This window comes from Silurus meridionalis, chromosome 23 (genome assembly GCF_014805685.1).
Source record: "Silurus meridionalis isolate SWU-2019-XX chromosome 23, ASM1480568v1, whole genome shotgun sequence".
Classification (NCBI taxonomy): domain Eukaryota; kingdom Metazoa; phylum Chordata; class Actinopteri; order Siluriformes; family Siluridae; genus Silurus; species Silurus meridionalis.
This window is the reverse complement of record NC_060906.1, coordinates 19,233,921-19,254,663: the sequence shown is the minus strand read 5'-3', so window position 1 is coordinate 19,254,663 and position 20,743 is coordinate 19,233,921.

Sequence of the window (20,743 nt, the reverse complement as noted above, 5' to 3'; positions counted from 1 at the left end):
TTGATTTGTCCCACCTTCACACACACTGGCAGAGCTCGGTACAGCCTTGGCAGAGAACTGCTGGCTCGCTCTGGCCCATGAGAACCTGCTCGGTTTGTGTGGGAAGGAAGCAGGTGACACCTATTCATTAACCATTAGCACTCGGCGTCCACGCCAGGCCAGCTGGCCTCCGTGCGCTCCTTCACCCAATTCACTCATATTTCTCTAAGGAAGGAGCTTTTAATAGAGGACAAAAACAAAATGAATGAATTTGCTGCTTCAAAGCGAGCTGCAGATGTGAATGATGGATAACGGACACGCTCGCAGGCATGAATTTTCATACCTCCTGCCACAGACACCATCAGAGTCATGGCCTGATCATGAGACATTAGTTTCAGATTATAGTACAAGTTATAAATGAGGTTATAGTCACAGTTTCTAATCCTCCATTAATTTAGAAGATTGTCAGCGACAAAGCAGTAAAAATGCAGAACTTCTTATTTTCCCTTTGCAACTGGAATTGTCTTATATATTTATTGTCTTATATCTTTATTTACTTATATTTAATCTATTTCTTTGTTCAGTATTTCATGTGGTGGTGGTCAGGTCTGTTAGCCATTATATAAAATTAGTTATATCGTTCACACAATATTGGTTTTAGCAATTGAATGTTATAATCTGCATAATGTCCTGTTTTCTGCTACAATTTTACTATCGGTCTTTGAAGAGACCATGTGAGGTGGAATGAAAGTGTAAAGTAGTAGTAGTGACCTTTATTTAGGCAGAATAAAAACCCATTGAAATGAAATCTCTTACAATTGAGACTTAATTTGGACAATTAGACAGCAAACACAACAAAAAATAATAAAGAAAAAATAAATCTTCCAAATAGGAAGAATGGGTTGAAAATTTAAATCAATCAAAACAACTAGAAAAAGACTTTCCCATGTGATAGGTTGTGCATTTCACACCCAGGCCTTCAGTGATGTCCTGCCCGAATCAATCCACATGTTGATACCATCATTAGGGCACCATGGCTATAAAAATAATACAATTCTAGAGAAACGTAACAGAGCGCTGCATCACAGACAGGTATCTCATGCAGTGAGAATGAATGCCATTACTAAAGCTAGAAACACAATGAACACAGTTTAACACGATTCCTTTTACTGCAGCCACTTGAAGCAATAGCATAAAGCAATAGCTTCATTCTCATGTCTTTTTATGCTACAGTGTTGCTTTTAAAATGTCTGAAACACATGATGTGGTGGCTAAAATACAGTTGTATAAAAGCTCTAGTGTAAACAGACACTCCTTGTAGCAGTGCACCCAAGAGAAAAGCTATGAAATGAAGAGAATAGACTATTGGGAATAGCTTATGAAGAATAAAACATATTTATGGACAAAAATATATTAATAATATATTACATAAGTCAGTGATTCTAATATGGTTTAGGTCATGCCACTGCGTGTTACTGTATATTTGTGTACGCACATGAATCTATTTATTACCTAACCCATGAAAATGGATGACCCAAGTAAAACCAAAGATGTTTCAATCATTCTGAAAAGTAATTCAAGTTCTTTTCTCTTCTTCCCCAGTGTTGGTCTTCTTTAGAACAAGAGCAAATAAAGCTGATTGATTTTCCAGGTGCTGCAAAGCACAGCCAGGCAGGTATTTACAGATCAAGCAGTAAAAGTGTGCCATGTTTAACCAGCCTGATTTGTGTGTGTGTGTGTGTGTGTGTGTGTGTGTGTGTGTGTGTGTGTGTGTGTGTGTGTGTTTGGATAGGAGGCAGATGCTGTGGGTAGGTACACCTTACTGGATGAAAAGTTATTCACAGAACTGCTTTAACGGACATACAGTACAATCAGCTTAGACTCTTTGTAATTTAAATGATACAACCTCAATTTTTATTTATTTTATTTATTTTTGTATTTTTTAAGAGAGTCATGCTATCTCCATTTCATTAAAAAGAAATCATAAGTAAGTTCTTAGCATATCTGCCATCTGCCACAGTTTTTAGGTAAAAATTACATATATATATATATATATATATATATATATATATATATATATATATATATATATATATATAGTACCAAAATAATATTGATTTTAAGGAATACAACCCGTGTAGTTAATGATTACTGTTTGTCCTGTTTCATATATAGACAAGGTGTGATGTGTGATGATGCATTGTTTACAAAAAAAGATGAGCTACAGAAAGTAATTATAGACCTAATAAACATTCCGAAATGTGATATACTGTATGTATAGCTATGACAATATATACTATATCTTTGTCATCAACCAGCCTTAATACACTGCTTTTGAAGCCACAGATGGGCTGAATAAAGAAAGGAGAAAAAAATGCTGAGCATCCCTGTTCACTGATAATCCCAAGAATATGCTCAGCTAGATCTCCATCTAAACCCAGGATTAGCAGAAATAGTCCCTGTGTACAGCAACGGTCCAGGATTGGACTTATAACAGCAGAAGCAGGACACTTGTGTGCTAAATATTAATTAAGGAGTCAATTAAACTGTATTGGTAACATAAATTATGCAGATGCAAATAACAGAATAATTTGTGATTTTTTTTTACATTAACAAGAAAATTTGTTCTGTAGCATCTGTGTAGAAAGTGAGACACATCATCATCATCATCATCATCATCATCATCATCATCATCATATTCCTTCCAGTTTTTCATAGAGAGATTGTAGTGGCAAGAATCTGAGAAGGTCAGCCCAGATTTTTCCCCAGCTCCAGACCCCAGCTTCTCCCCAGACATCCCCAGGCAAACAGTGTCTAGTGGTTTCTGCTTTGCCATGGGGTTCCTGTCTATTGGGTGTGTCTGCTACAGAAGCTGAGCAAGGGGCATTCTTTGAAGGAGCTAGAGACACCTCAATGGGCTTCACTTAATTTAGAGAAGCAGCAGCTCTACTCGAAGGCTTTCTTTGATTGTTAAGCTCCTCACCCTTTCTTGAAAGATAAACCTTATTGAAGTAAGTCTTTTTCCTCACATAAAAGGAGCTTTACACACTTTTCTTGGAGTGAACCATGGACTCACTGCTAGTTGTTGGTTTTCATTCCATACACATTATACTTAAACAAAACAAGTATCTATAAACTAGACTGAACACCAGAACTTGTATCCAGGATTTATATATTTCTGTTAATAATGACCACGTGTCAGGCCAGAGATATTACCACAGATCTTTATGACACATTGCTCAGGTGTCTTAACCACACAACTTCAACCTTGTTTAATGCCTTCACTGTCTCTCTTCCATCCCAGAAGCCAGAGAATATTGACTGCAAAACTTCGTCCTATGAACTTCAATACATGTGGATTCTTTTTAATAAACTGATGATAATTATAGTAATACGTTTGATTTTATATACATTCGTTCTCTGACCTTTTACTGTTTACAGTCATACACTCCACTTGTGAATACAGTGTTCTTTCATACATTTTATAATGGGAGAACAGAGCAATGTGTCTGGTGGTCTGGTGTTCTAAATCTTGTCTAAGAGCTGCATTGACAAAAGTTAATAAAATACACCGCAACACTAATATTTCTAAATAGGAAACTGTCTTTCACTTTTAGAAACAAAGGATTTAAATTGACCCTAAACCAGTGCATTGTATTTGACAAATAACAGAAATATGTTGCTATATAAAAAACAGAACTCAGGTAAAAAAACAGGTAGGCAGTGGAAAAAACTAAATTATTGGTTTTTGTAATTATTTGCATGTTTTACGTGATGAAGAAAAGGGTGCTGACCAAAAATGGCACTTGTTACTGCGGCAAAGGAGAGACTTTGTATATTCTCTACTGGAGCAAATTCTCAAATCATAATCAGTGTCCAAATGATCAAACAGGGTAATCAATAATCTGTAAAAAAAAGACAGTGGTCAAAACCAGGAAATGCACAGTACAACAAATTAGTACACATAGACAAACCAATCAAAGGCAGCAGGGTAATGGTTTGCCTTTTTTCTCAAGCTAATTTGATACCAGGTGACATCCAGACTCCATGCCGGGCTTTCAATGTTATCCCAAGGCTCTTTGCTGGGTCCTTTTCTGTTCTTCCTCTGCACCTGCTCCCTTTGTGATGTCATATTCTTACATGGGTTTTTGAAATCATCCTCTTCCTTCCTCCCCAGTAAGCCATAATTCTGCACAGGTCTCATCATGTCTGGCAGATATCTCATTATGAATGGCAGCTTACCATCTAAAATTAACCATCGGGGCAAACTGAGCCACTGTTCATCTCTGGAGATGCATCCCTATGTCAAGATTTTGTAAACCTGTGGACGACATTAATATCCTATGCCACCATCTGTCACATATACTACATACATCCTTAGTGTAACTATGGCTAACCAATTATCCTTTATGCCTTACATTGCTAAACTGACACACTCATTCAGATTTCTTCTTTACATTAAAATGTTCCAGTCATTTCAATCTACAAGGGCCATTCAGGTTCTTGTTCAGTCCCTTGTCACTTAGAATGTGCACCACTGGAACTCCTCAGCTTGTCTGCCTCTCTGTACCCTTGGAAACCAGTCAAGAGTGCCAACTTGTTTTCAAGTTCTCCTACACCAATCCATTGCTTACAGACAAGAACCCACCGACCTTAAAGGCTTTATTGTACACTGCTCTGCAGATTGCTCCCTCTGAGCTTCTAGTACTGCTTTATTAGAACCACCATCTTACAGGGTACAAGAAAAGGCACAGAAAGGTGTTTGGGGAAAATATTAGCTATCTCTTTAGCAAGCACAAAAAATAGTATTTGTGTTTTAGTTACACACCACTGCATGCCAAGAACACTTCACAAGGCTAGCCATTTAGGAGAGGGTCAGACTCAGCCGTCTAGCCATCACAATTTTTTGTCCATGTCAAAGTCACTCAAGTTAATCAATGTTATTCATTACATCTATTTAGTCATAATTATATGACTGTTCAGTGTGTATTTGTGTGTTTAAACCTGGACTTACTAAATTGATTTATTGATGCTGAAGGCTTGTCAAGTGCAAAACACAGTGACACACTGAATCATGGATTTTTCCATCAAGGTCTATTATTCCTCTACAAACTACTACAGTACTGTAAATGTCCGATGTGTTTGCAACCAAATACAGCAGAGGTGACTATATTGCTTCTGGAAGTATCATTTGTACAGAGTTCAGTTTTAGCTCCATCTACTGCAGCTAATCGAGACCATGTGGAGACATCCTATATCATATCTACTGTCTAATTAAATTGACTTATTTTTCCCTAAATAGATTAAAGTGGTTCGGTTTCCCATCTGGGGTCTGAGTGGATTCTCACTGCTGGCATGCTCCTGCTTTTAGTGCTCTGCTTCACCTTTAATCTCGGCTTCGCTTGATTGAGAACACACACCTACACTCTGACTCTGATGTCCACAAGCGCACACACACACACACACACACACACACACACACACACACACACACACACACACACACACACACAGGTGGGAACTGCTGAATCTGACCTGCAGATCTGACACTAAAGCTATTTCACCAGCATCTGCTTCTTCAAACAATTTCTCTTGCAATCAAATTAGGTTTTTTTTTGTAAATCTCTGTTTCATCTCACATTTTGTTCACTGCCAGATCTTTTATATTTTATTTGCTGTACATATGTGTACATATTTATCTGCACAATGCTGGAAGATACTAAACTGCGTTCTATTGCAGTATACCTGTTCTATGCAATGACAAAAGTTATATCTATCGAAGCAAAAACAAGGCTTACCTATTCTTTTATAAACAAATACATTTATTTCTTTTAGACATAATGGTGAAAGAATTGCCAACCTTCAAAATTGTCATTGTGAAAGTTCAACCTTAAAAAAAATACTCTGTACGACCTTTTTCTTCACATGGATTTGTTATAACATCAAAAGAAAGCAGTATTACATAATCATGCTACTGGGATGTTTAACAGGACACCAATATCAGAGGTTCTCAGATGTTGGTGGACATTTTCCAATAAAATAACCAATAAAAAAATTATTTCACACTAGATGAGTTCAGACATGAGTGAGAGGTTCTTTTAAATCATATCAATGGGAGAACAATTATTTGTTTTTATATTTTAATATAGACTTTAAATTAATAGTGTTAAATTAAGATGTTGCTTATAGATTACAGGAAGTCATTCGATGTCGCAAAAATATCAACAAGACTGTGTAATGTTACTCATCACACTAAACAGTTTGTTGGGGAAATGTACAAAAGACAGAATTCCATCACAGATCAAAACTAAAGAACAATAAATGCCAAGACTTAGAATGCCACTACAGGAGAATCTGATTAATCTTCCACACATAATAATAGCAAATAAGAGCTGAATACACAGAGTGTACACAAATCTATAATAAATATCACTGCATAGCTTTCCAGTCTTTTCTTTTCTTTTCTACAGCCATGCTCATTTCACAAGGGAACTCTATTCCCAATTGGCTGGTTGCAGCCATGATGCAATCCTCATAGTTCTGCATTTAGCAACACCTGATGAAATCTTAGCTAATAATGCTCCTGTTTTGTTTACTTCTTCACATTTAATGGTTTACTGACCCAGCAAACCACTGTACATCAATATCAGTAGTAGCAATAGCAACAAATACGTTTACTACAATACTACAAATACTACTGAGATAAACAATTAAATCGACTTATAGCTAAATTATTAATACTTAAACTACTCATCTTCAGTGCTTAGCCCCCTAATAATAATATGCTGACAGTAGAGCCTGATAGTTAGGGCTTTCCTATGGTTGATCTGTGTACAGACAGGAATGAAAGACAGAATGAGACAAATCACTAACATTCTTTTTCTCACTTTTTTTTTTTTGACCATGTTCATGAAAATAACATTATCTGTATAGCAAAAATATATTAACAGCCGAATCAAGAAAGTAATGCACCAGTGAGAAAAATATATATTTGATCATTTTTAAACTTCTGTGATTCTTGCTGTACCCTGAATTTAAAAAAGTAACTATTACTTTATCAATCAAACTATACAACAACTCTGAGTGTAAAATTAGCAAAGAGCACTTGTTCTTACAAGATTGTCTTTCACTCCACTCAGATGTTTGTGTGATTTTGACTCGCATTGTCTGTGGTATTTGCTGCGATAATGATTGTGGCCTCTCAGCTCTCATTAAAGCAGTGTAATCTGTGCAGTGGGAGTGTGTGATAACGGGGCTGTATCCTGTGGGACTCGAGATGAGCCAGGTGGAGAAGGGGCTTCTGGGTATTCTGGCTATTACAGCCATGAGCCAGCCTATCAGGTTACCGAATCCATGGAAACATGTGATGCCTCACAACATGGTTATGTTGTCAAAAAACATGGCCATGCTGTCTTTCTCCAAGATGGACTTTCTCCAGTTCTGCTTCCTGGCCCAGTTCTATGTCCTGATATGGATTGCTCATTGGAGACGAGATGGTGTTTAATTAAAAAAAATTGTGTGTGTGTGTGTGTCTGTTAGAGAGACAGACAGAGAGAGAGAGAGACAGAGAGAGAGAGAGAGAGAGATGGTGTGTGTGACGGACTAATTAGGACCAGCAATTACCCCAAACTGTGGCTGCGTCCCTCCCCTCAGCTGAAAGGACAATAGGTTGTCTGTCAGTGCCAGTGTTGCTCATGCATGACAGATGTGTGTGGACGCCCTAGACAATGGCGCCAAATGGGTACCCGATGTGTGTGTGTGTGCATGTGTGTGCGTGTGTGTGTGTGTAAAGGGGGAGTGGTGGGGTGGGTGAGAGATGGCAGCTTGCATCCGAGACAGTCTGCACGGGGTGAAGAAGATCACCGCAGGACCAGCAAATCCAGGCAGACCCCCATGGACTGGCCTTACACACACACACACACACACACACACACACACACACACATGCATACACACACACACACACACACACACACACACATACACACACGCACAAACACACACACAATCCTGTCATAGGCCCCATGGAACTGGCTGCAGTTTGCTAATGGATGTCTGCCACCAGAATCTCAGCCACCAGTTCCACACACTCACTCTTTAAATCTAAGCTGCAAGAGGAAGAGAAAGATTGGGTAGTTTAATAGCATGCATAAAAATGACATCATTCTTTAGTATAAAATGAAATCCACAAGATGTATTTGTGTTTGATATCTTTGAAAAACCATAGACCCAGAAAGAACTAGTGAGGTCTTAACTATGGCAAAATGTGTGATGAGTAGTCAGAAGAAAGAATTTCATTCTTTCATCAAAGAAAAAAATGGGACATTGTGATAGCATCGTCATATGAGAAATTGCCTCAATGAGAAATGAACACAGTAAAGAGTTGTCTATCTGAAAAATTAACTTAGTGAAAGATTTAAAGAGGGCACAATTAGCCTAGTGAAGAATGAGCATAGTGATGAATTAGCCAAGTGCAAGCTGAACATAGCAATAAATTAACATATTTAAAGAGTAGCATATGTCCATCTTTGATTTCAGTGTCCCCACATGCTGCAGATTTGAAAAATGCACTTTAGGGGGTGGGTCCAAAGCATATGTATGGGGGTGTGAATGCAGTCTGTGAAGGCATTATACAGCAAAATGTGGAAGCAAAACTTGCTGCTAATGTCAAACACATATACTGGGGCCAGTGATTAAGGCTTTAAGGTAGCTTATAAGTAGGATAAAAAAAAAGAAAAGAAAAAGAAATAAAAATTATTTCACTGTACCATAGTGCAAAAGGTTAGATTTACATGAGGACGTGTGGTAATGCCACCGTTTTCATATGCCACTCTAACCAACCATTTTCTCTATATTGATGCCACAAATTAAAATATAAAACATTATATAACCATATGTGGGTTTAATGTGCATCTATTGACTGCCTTTGTCCTGTATCTTCTATACCTACTTGATTCATGCCTTAGCTGTTAGTCCCTGCACTATTTTCTTGCTGCTCTATACTGTCAGTGTAAAAACACCATCCTCAAGACAAATCTGAATGCATCTGCATAAGTTCCATGCAAGTTTAAAAAGATATTGTCACTTTATTTTTCAATTTCCTACCTACTCGTTCACTTTCCTCCCTGACTGCTGACTGCTTCCCTAATGAGAAGATTGGTCAATAATGGTCATGATTACCCCTTCTATTTCTCTTTCTATAACAACTTTATCTACTTTTGCTGCTAAAGAGATCCTGAAGGTGATCATCTCCAGCATTCCCACCATCTGTAATCTGAATCCTATCCTTTCCACAATGCTCCAATCTAACAAAACCTTCTCCCTATTTAATGACTCTATAGCATCTGGTCATTCTTTGACTGACTTTGTAAGAGCAGTAATTATAGACATTTTAAAAAAGCAGATACTTATAAAAAAAAAAAAAAAAAAAACTATTTAGATACCTCAGACATGATCAAATATTGTCCAGCATCACTTGTTTCATCTCTTTTTATACACAATCAGCTGGATATAGAACAGCCTTCAAGATCCAAACCAATCTTACTTTAAAGTGGCACATAAAGTGCCCATGCAGCTGGTAATAACAAGCTTTATGCCACTAGTTCAGAACTGTTATTGATCTTCATCTATTTTGACCTTTCATCAGCCTTCCATGCAGTCAACCACAAGATGTCCATCCTGTCCATTCTAATAGAGTGTGGGAATTGCTTCTTACCAGGAGAAATGCTTATATAAGGTGACATGGAAACAATCCACATCTGCTCCATGCAGACTTTCCACTGATGTCTCACAAGGTTCAGTGCTCCTGAGCTTTTTTGTTCTCCCTTAATACCTGCTCTCTCAGTAAGGTCATATTCCTGTATGTTTTTTCCATATCACTGCTATGCTGATGACACTCAAGTCATCCTCTCCTTTTTTTTTACCTCAGATGCTCATGTTTCTACTTGACTTGCATCATGTCTTCTAGACATCTTACCATGGATGACAGCACAGCAGCTGAAATTAAATCTGAGCAAGACTGAGCTGCCTTATTTGCTTGGAGATGCACCCCATGACAGAATTTGGTGATCTCTCTGGGTAACAATCAGATCACAATATCTGACACAGCACGCAACCCTTATTGGTTCTGGACAACCAAATATCCTTCTCATCCTTCTTACAGAGCCTGGCTCAGTCATGCAAGCATCTCTTTACAACATTCAGAAGATTCAGCCATTTGAATGAACAGAGATTACTCAGGTGCTGGTACAGACCTCTTCACCCTCCACTGGCTTACTGTAGCAGCCTGAATCAAATTTAAAACATTTATGCTTGCCTACAAAGCCAAAATCAGGTCTGTGCTACGGTACTTCCATCTGAGCTTCTAGCACATACAGTTTCTGAAATGAACTTTTCATGATGTTTGAACAATTCAAATAAAGACTAACGCCCTACTTCAATTTAAAAGAAGTACCTTTCCACAACCTTCCACCAACAGGAGTTTAGCTCAAAGGTAAGGACTTTGATGACATTTTTAAGGCTAAAAAAGCATTTCTTTGAATATGTTTTTATTAAATGTGTCATTGTGATGTTTTAGATGTCTTTAGATGATTTAAACATGACCCTTACACATTTTTCTGTTAACACAGCTAAAAACAAAGCCGGGTCCTGTACAATTTCCTTTATTATAATAAGTGGGAGTTAATATAAGTTCATTTAATTGCTGTAATCCCATTGTGGGTGTATTTCTGCCCCATACCAACTGTTCCTGGGACCATGACCAGGATAAAATGGTTACTGAAAATGCATGTGAATTTGTCTTTTAGTTTTCTATCAGCAAGGACCAATAACATCCCAAAACTATGACCTAAAATGTAAAAAACAAAATAAATACAATTTGAATATAAAAAAAGAAAATAATATGCTAGCTGCTAAACACTAATTATAGCTATGATTTATTTTGCCTATAATGTTCCTATTATCACTTGCTTAATCAACTCAGTTTATGTAAAAAGAGTCAAATGTTACTCTTAGCACACCAGTCTAATATTAGAATGATACTAATGAGTCAAACACTGATTGGTATCTAATAAAATGATCATGAACCCGAAACCTTCTTTTCAACAACTTCAAAAATATCATGCAAATATGGCCATGGGTGTTGTGGCAAGTCAAAGTCAGGAGTTTCTTTCATCATTTATTGCTCTTAAAATTTTCTTCTTGCTGTTGAACTGATGATGAACTGTATGTTCGTGATAACATTTACATTTACATTTGCGACATTTGGCAGACGCCCTTATCCAGAGCGATGTACAAAAGTGCTTTGAGTCTCTAGTAATGAATAAATTAACACTGGTACGCAAGATTACAAACTTAATATAAATATAAGCCTTGAATTCTACAAGCTTGGAAGTGCTAATTTAAGTATTTCAGGAAGAGGTAGGTCTTCAGGCGTCGCTTGAAGATAGTCAGGGACTCTGCTGTACAGACATCTGGGGGAAGTTCATTCCACCACCTCGGTGCCAGAACAGAGAAGAGCCTTGAAGTATACTTACCTCTCATTCTGAGAGAAGGAGGTACCAGTCGAGCAGTGCTGGAGGATCTCAGACAGCGTGGTGCAGTGCGAGATGTGATAAGGTCACTGAGGTAAGATGGTGCTGGTCCATTTTTGACCTTGTAGGCAAGCATCAGTGTTTTGAATCTGATACGTGCAGCTACTGGAAGCCAGTGAAGGAAGCGCAGCAGTGGGGTGGTGTGGGGGAACTTGGGCTGATTGAACACAAGTCATGCAGTTGCATTTTGGATTATTTGCAGTGGACGAATAGCGTTCAGGGGAAGACCTGCCAGCAGAGAGTTCAAGTCTTGAAATGACAAGAGACTGAACATGATAAGTAGATACCACCAAGCAGCAATCAGAACAAGTTTAAAACAGAGTGCACGCTATACCCTGATTGGTGGCTTGATGTGTGCTTGACCAGTTAAGTTTTTATCCACTCATAAATAAAAAGGAACGGCTGCTTTCACAAAATGTAATTGAGTAAAAAGTTAAGGCATTAAGGTTAGGTCTTTCAGGAGTAAGGACTAGCAAAGAACTTGCAAAGTGAAAAACAATAATTAGTAAGCATGGTGAGGTGATATTCATGAATTAGCACATGGAAGAATTAGCATAGAGAACAATTAAGCAGAGAACAAAAAAGTAGCATGGTGCTGAATTAGCTTTTAATAATAAGCTTGTTCATCCTGTAAAAAAAAAGTAGAATCACTCAGAGTTTTCCTTTCATACCAGCTTGGGTTTCACCTCAGTGTCCCAACTGAAACTGCCACTTCCAGCAGAGCAGGCATGATTGTGTGTGTGTGTGTGTGTGTGAGTGTGTGTGTGTGTGTGTGTGTGTGTGTGTGTGTGTGTGTGGTGTGATGAGCTCCCCTGTCAGAAGCAGCATGGCTTTAGCCACAACGCAGCCTGGAATGGCAAGTGCGAACATGTCGCTGCAGAAGGCAGCTGCCAACGTCAGGTGCCGGATGAGAAGCCACGTGTGAGTTGTGTACGTGCAAATGTGTGTGTGTCAGCTTCAATCAAAGGAATCCCCTGATGCGAGCATTTTTCCTTTGTCCTCTTTCTTTCTCCTGTCTTGGCTTTCCCTCTTTCTCCATCTCTGCTGCTAAACTTGTCAATGCCAGTGATGTGAACTCCCATAGGAATATCTCTCTCTCTCTCTCTCTCTCTCTCTCTCTCTCTCTCTCTCTCTCTCTCTCACACACACACACACACACACACACACACATTTGCTCTCTTGCTCTGTCTTTGTCTAGCTAGGAAATGAAAGAAATGAAAATCACTGATATGTGAAATGGGATTGCTCTTACTCATGCTCTTTTCAGTGGAGTGGAGTGTACACTCTTACCTCACTAGATTTTAATCAGAACGGGACAAAGCCCCCCCACCCCACGCACAGGCACACAGACAGACAGAAACACATACACACACACACACACACACACACACACACACAGACAGAGGTCCAGGTATTCTAGAATCCCTTTCTCTACTTGGTGCATTTTATATACCATGACAATCAGGAAACAGGACACAGATCTCCAACATACATTTACAGTATATCCAAAAATCTGGATTAACTACCAACTATATTTTAAACTCATTTGTCGAAAAATATTGCAAAAAATCTGCTTGTCACTTGTCCACTATATTAAAGATTTTACAAATTAAAAACTCAAAGAAATCATCTGACAGACACTTTTTTAAAATAAATGCGCTGAGAAATCTTCTAGGTAGCTTTACAGTATGTATTTAATTGAATATGAAATTTAGTTATAATATTAAAAGCACCTGCCTAATATTAGATCCTTTACATTCTGTAAGTTGCGAGGTGGGGCCTCCATTGATCAAAATTTGTTTGTGCAGCAACTTGTTTGATTGCAGTTGGGCAGAGAGCTTTATTCAACTCAAGGAGACCCATTAGGGAATATCTTGCCATGTACTGTTGCACTTGGCCTTGCTTTAGCGTTTAGGTAAGTAGTATGTCTCAAATCAGACAAGTCATTTTATTTTGCTATGATCCAATTCTAATGTTTGTATGGTCATAGCAGGTGCTTTTAGTGGTGTACAGGAGTCAGCATGGGCATTCTGACCAGTGGCTACATACCACATACCCAGCAAGCTGTCATGCACTGTGTTCTTACACCTTTCTATCTTAGTCAGCATGAACATTTTTAGCTACAGTAACTCTTCTGTGGGATCAGATCTAATAGCCTAGTCTCTGCTCCCCATCCGCAACATTTAGCATTTTTTGATAGGTAATAAATACTGCATATTCAGAATATCTCACAAGACCTGCTGCTATGGAGATGCACTTGCCCATTCGTCTATCTATTACAATCTGGCTCTAGTCACAGTCACTCAGATTCTTTTGCTTGCCTAATTTTCTTTCTGCTTCCATCTGCTTGCTTCCTGATATATCCCAACCCTTAACAGTGTTATTCACTTTACTTGTCATTGGTTTTAATGTTATGGCAGATGTTATGAGTATATATTGTACATGTCCCAAATTTGCACATTCCCTAACCATTTATTACCTACATCTTATTTTGACTTGTTTTGTATACTCTGTGGAATCTGCTGGTGCTTGTCCCATAGATTACTACACCACATATCTGTAACATGCATTCAAAAGTTTTTTCAAATGCCACGACTTTCATCACTGTAACAGAATTTGACTTGATTCGACATCTTTAAGGACTTTGTGATGTAGAAGTGTGAATTGATATACATACATACTGTGTTTTATTTATTTATATATATATATATATATATATATATATATATATATATATATATATATATATATATATATATATATATATACTGTACCTAAACTGTGGCTATCCCCCCATTCTGAATCAATAACCAACAATCAGCAGTGGCCACGATATCCTGGTCTCTGGGCTTTTAGAGTACATTATACAGCGCTGTCAGAGATGCCCAAAGCGAAGTAATGTGGTCACTTGAGGCTTTTTCATACATGAAACATCTCTATGAGTGCCACGAGCACTCTTCCAGTCAGGCTTTCACCATCAAAGCATCACACATCGCTGATCTCAGTACATGCTCGTTTCTAGGCCCATGAGATTACCTGTGATGGAGCTGCTGGTCGGAGTGGGTTCTACATTCCACCTGCTGCGTATGTCATTACACTGGAAATGTGTTTCACCCATCATCCTGGCTTTCAGTGGCATTTCGCTAAGTCTCCTCACTGAAAGGATGTGGAGAGCTTGTGGTTGTGTCAATCTAAATCCACAGGAGGTGCTACGCCACGCTTTGTGTGTGTGGAATGTGATACAGCGATAAAGAGAAAAGGTCTGCTAATACACCCTTGAGGCACTCAAGACACTCGCCATGCCCTTTCAGATTCAGAAATACAACCACATCAGGAATCCAAGCCAAACCTAAATGGTTCACTATCCTCTCTGAGCCATCCAATTAAAGTAGTGGTTTCATACTGTGAACAGATTTCTTCCATCTTTTTCTTTCTAATAATTATCTTGCGATCATCTGGGTTGCCAAACACAGAAAGAAGACAGATATCCTGTTGTTCTGCTCCTGTGAGGACTTGAGACGCCCTCCTGCTGCTCTTAGCTGGGTCTTTTACTAAAAGGCTTAGGATGGCTTACATGGAGAAGGATTGAACTCAGTTTACCTCATTTCTTTACCTAACCATCATTGTCTACGTAGCAAGATCATGGTGTTACAGTGTACATGCATATAATTAGGTCTGATTGTATGCATTAAGGAAGATATCATGCAATTCAATAATTTGATATTTATCAAGTCCAAACAGTATGACACTGATAAAAAGTAAAGAGTGGGAACTAAAGGAGCAAACAAATCAATATTAGTGTTTTCCATTTAGTTGCATAAGGTGTCACCACAGAAGCTAATAGCGTAGAAATTTTTATTTATATAATTTTTTATTTAAATGTATATTATATATAGCTTTTAGACCATGCATATTGTGTTTGCTAGTTTAACTGACTAACTAAATGACTAATTTATTCACCAATTTGCTTCATGATTGATTGCTTCATTTATTCATTCATTTGTGGTAGCTCAGTCATTATGGCTCTGGCTTACTGACTAGAAGGTTGGTGGTTGAAGTTGCCATTCTTGGGGCCTGTGAGCAAGGCCCTTAACCCATCTGCACTCTGACTACAGCTTCTTATCATTGCTGGAATATGCAAAGAAAGAATTTCACTGTACTGTAAAGTATATGTGACAAGTCCCTTTTACCCCTTTCACTTTTTTTCGACACAGAGGTTGTGTTACAGCAAATCATTATCTAGCACCTTGCTAGCCAGAGTAAATAGCTGGATAATTTTTTCATGATTGGCTAACTGGCTACCCTTTTTTGTCACAATTGCTAATGAACACAGCACAAACAGCCAGTTGTTTCTGAGTAGTACAATTCTATATAATGCTAGCTGCACACTTGCTCGCTGCCTCTTAAAATGCTCACCCTCATTCTGGTGAAACACACAAAACCATTTTATCCTCACAAGCATGTGGGAAATGACTAAAAGCTCAAGTACAGATGTTTGCATGAATTATTTGTGCATTTGGGAACGCTTCAGTGAGCTGTATTGTCTGCCATTGTTCATTATCTCAGCTGACGGAAATGCTACTATATGCACATGTATATCAAATGAGTGACCATAGAGGGACTTGCCTGCAAAAGATATATACCATGAAAACCTTGGTATAAATGTCATGCAAACTTTGTTTTGAATGCCTCAATTTATATAAGTCAGAATGACAGAATTACAACATAATTCCCCATAAATTTCTTTTCTTTAAAAATTTGGTAACTGACCAGATCAGTTATCAGATATCAGTGAGAGCAACACTTGATGATCAAACCAGGTTGCTGTGGATGCAGAATTTATCTCCATAAATGCACACACCTGCACTCTTGGGCAAAAAAATGGTCCAAGCCCAAAATACATAAAGCAACTTAGTAGGGGAATGCTTTTCCTTTTTTCGTGTTTTATTTTTTAATTTTTTTAAAAAGTCAGTATTATTTCATTCTATGTTAAAGATCTTTGAGCACTTTTGTGAACTTAAATAGGAGGTCTCAGGAGTGCATTTGTTTAATTCTTACAAATTTTCTGACCAATTATTTGATGCTATGAACACTAAATGCTTCATATTCTTCTAGTTTGGATTTTTTTCCTCCCAGTTTACACAAGTTAATGAGCAAACTTAAAGCTCTGGACCTGTGAAGCATTGGTCTTACCTGTTGCACTATTGTGCATTAAATTACAGAAGAATTATAAAAGGCAGCATTGTATTAAGACAGAGGTTATTTGCATTTATGGCATTTGGCAGATGCCCTTATCCAGAGTGACTTACATTTATCTCATTCATACAACTGAGTAGCTACTGGGTTGAGGGCCTTGCTCAGGGGCCAATTAGTGGTAACTCTGTGTAGCTGGAATTGGAACTAATGACATTTGGAGAAGATCAGTGCCTTAACAACTAAGCTGCCACCTCCTGTTATGCAGCTGAAGGATCTTCTTCATTTAAACATAAGTTTATATTATACTTATACATTGCCTTTATATTTAATCATGAAATGTAACAGTGCAACAAAATTACTGAACTAAGTAATTGAACAATTGTGTTGTACTGATAAACCGTCCAGCCCTCCATCTTATAAGCATTTGCTAAGCATTATCACACTATAATTTAACAATAAATACAAACCTAATGAACATATATAAATAAATATTTTTTTCAGTATTATTTTCTGATAATAATTCATATTATTTTGTTCTGCTAACAAATCATCCCTGTAAGCATATATTCTACTTTCTGTTGTTAAAAGCTCTGATGGAAATCCAGCTTTTATTGGCCATTTTGCAGTGTAAGGGAGTCGTGTGTGACTGACAAAGCAGTGCACTTGACCTTGTTATTCTATTCATAGTAATGGGTGTGAAAGCATCTCATGAGATGAAACACATTACGATAAACAAATCAAACGCCCCCTGAGAGAGGATGCAGTCAGACGAGTGTGAACTGAATCTCCACAGCAAACAAGCCACCAGAATTAGGAGTAAAAACTCCTGCTGCTTCAAACTTTGCCTGTTATTGTTATATGTATGAGTTAACGTTTACAGTATAAGGAGGAGACGAGATGAGCGAGGGTCTTTTCGGCCCCTCAGGTTTGCTTTCGCGCTCTGAATGGCTTAAACTAATCCTGTTAGCACTCAAGCACCCTGACGCTGATGCTAACTGACCAGCTGCTCCTGATGGCCAAGTCCAGACACTGTACAGATAAGTGAGTGTGTGTGTATTACCCAGTGTCTGACTTCATACTAATGCGTTGCCTTTGGGTGAAATTGACAGCTGATATTGTGAGTCAGGGAGGCACTAATCCAGTCTCCAGCCTGTACACATGGAAGGGGCTTGACATGTTTCAGGATCTTGGAAAATCGTCAGTGTTATCTTTCAGTGAACTTGAAAATGTGTGCAACCCTATATTATAGATAATAAAATACAAAAAACACAAAACCCACCCCCTGTAAAATTCTAACACATCCAGTAATTTATAAGGAATGGTTTAGTATGGGCCATAAATAAGGTCTCAAACAGGAAAAAATGCTAAATTGTGCAGAACGGAGGACTAGTTGCTATGTGCTAGTGCATGAGGGAGAGTTCTTTTCGGATTTGCTGTAAGCAGGTTTGCCTCTTCATCTTATAGTTGGATGGTGGTTCAACTTGTCTCTTTTTTAGGGATACCTGTAAACAGATTTCCTATGTCGAACCTCAAACTCTTCTACAAATCCACCATTGTGTCATTGGCTGTCTTCACCCATCGTATGAAGAGAGCCAGGGACTGTTCAGACATCTAGGGGAAGTTCATTCCACCACCTCGGTGTCAGAACAGAGAAGACGGTTGAAGTGTACTTACCTCTCATCCTGAGTGAAGGTGGTACCAGTCGAGCAGTGCTGAAGGATCATAGGCAGCGTGGTTCAGTGCGAGATGTGATGAGGTCTCTTAGGTAAGAGGGTGCCTGTCCATTTTTGGCCTTGTAGGCAAGCATCAGTGTTTTGAATCTGATATGTGTAGCTACTGAAAGCTAGGGGTGGGAGCAGAGCAGTGGGGTGGTGTGGAAGAACTATTGCAGGTTGAACACAATTCAGGCAGCTGCGTTTTGGATCATTTGCAGTGAAGAAATAGCGTTCAGGGGAAGACCTGCTAGCAGAGAGTTGCAGTAGACCAGTCTCCAAATGAAAAGAGACTGAACAAGCACCTGGGCAGCCTGTGTGGACAGAAATGGTCGAATCCTTCAGATGTTGCAGAAAAGAAATTCACAAGAACGATTAGCAACATGTGAGGAGAAGGACAACATTTGTAGAACATTTGTAGAGTCAACTCGTTTCAATTAAGCTCTGATCACAGAGGGAATTGTCAAAAGGCAATAGCGGAAAATGGGCATAACATTCTATTTGGTTTACAATAAGTTATTTTTTTTTAATGTTAAGCTAAATAGAGGAGAGAGGTCATCTCTAGCTGTACTTTATTTCTGGTTAGCAGAATTAGTCTGTCAGTGTATACAGCTTCTATAAAGGGCTAGCTTAAATCCAACGATTCTGTAGTCATTTATTTTACCTGTTCCTCATTCAGCAGTACTTAAATGTCAGTACTTAACAGTGTCCCTCGCTGATGTTCTTGGACACTGGCTTCAATAGCAGCTTTTTTTTAGAAATTTAGATCTGCGTAGCTCTGGAACTCCCTCATACACATGATATATAATATGTAAATTAAACATTAATTTATCCAATTAATCTTTTGGAATTTTTTGTTTAAAAGTGCAAATTAGGGATGCAATGCAACAGAACAATACCATACTGTATGCCTGACTCTACTGATGATAAAATGCTTACAAACATGAAAATGGTCCCCAGAGAGAGTTAGTGATATCCTGTTACTGCTTTATTCAGCCATTCATCATTATTAATGCAGCTATGTGGCAGCAATTAGATCCTGCTAATGCCTTTGTATCGATGTTCTGGGGGTATCTGTGGCATGCAGGCCATTCTCCTGCTTCCACATGCGGATTGTTATAGTGAAAGTGCAGGGCCTGTGACCCCAATTTAAAATGTGTGTGCATGACGATCAAGGAAAGAACTCTACTTTCTCCTTCTTTTATCTCTCCACATCCTATACTTTGGAGCGAAGTGTTTATTTTGGACCAGACGTGATTCATATTTAATAATTGATAATAATAGGATGTGCATTATGCCTCTTAACACAGAACAAAGGTTTTCTGAAATGGCAGGCTTTGTGTTTTTGTGTGTGTGTCTATGCTGAGTTTGGAGTGTGTAAAGGACCTCTCCGCCCCTTTGGCGTTAGCATCTCTGCCCTGAATGGAATTTGTTCTTGCGTGTGTCTCCACACACGGCTGGCTAAAGAAGATTAAAGTGGGACACTGGCTGAATCTCTGCCCCTCCGTCTACAGTCTCTGGGCTTTGATGTGTTAAATGGGGCGTCTTCTGTGTGTGTGTGTGTGTGTGTGTGTGTGTGTGTGTGTGTGTGTGTGTGTGTGTGTGTGTGTGAGGAGGTAAGCAGCAAGCATGCTGATATGTGTTAAGAGATTAAACACAAAACAAACGGCTCATGGAATAGCAACGAAGCGTTGGATAACACCTCACCTAATGCATCCTGACTACAGAGGACAGAAGTAGAAAAATTTTTAAGTAATTTTTTATATATATTTTATCATATACACATTGGAAGGAAATGTTGCTTCTTCAGGACCATGGTGTGGCACAAAATACAGTAACATAGTTTACAATTGAAATGCAACTGTACTGTAAATATTTTTAACACACACTATGAACGTTGACAGACCATTTTTTAAGTTGTAGTTTTCTTTGCCAAGTGAACTATTTTATGGACTAAGATTTACAACTAAACTACAACCCAATATTTTCAGACTTATATACATATGTCCAAAAATTTTGGGTTGTAGCTTCTAATTCCAAACCATTCAGCTATGTTGCATGGATCTCAGTTTTAGACCCATGGCTGTAGTTTAACTAAAATCTAGTTTAATTCTATTATGTTTGTTGTACTATGACTAATTAGGATGGATAAATGAAAGAGTTTTTTGTCTTTCACTTTCTCCTTATTTATAAAGAGAAACAGTTATATGCTATATCACTTGGGCTCTTAAATGAAGTACACAATTAAACAGCAGTAAATTTCTA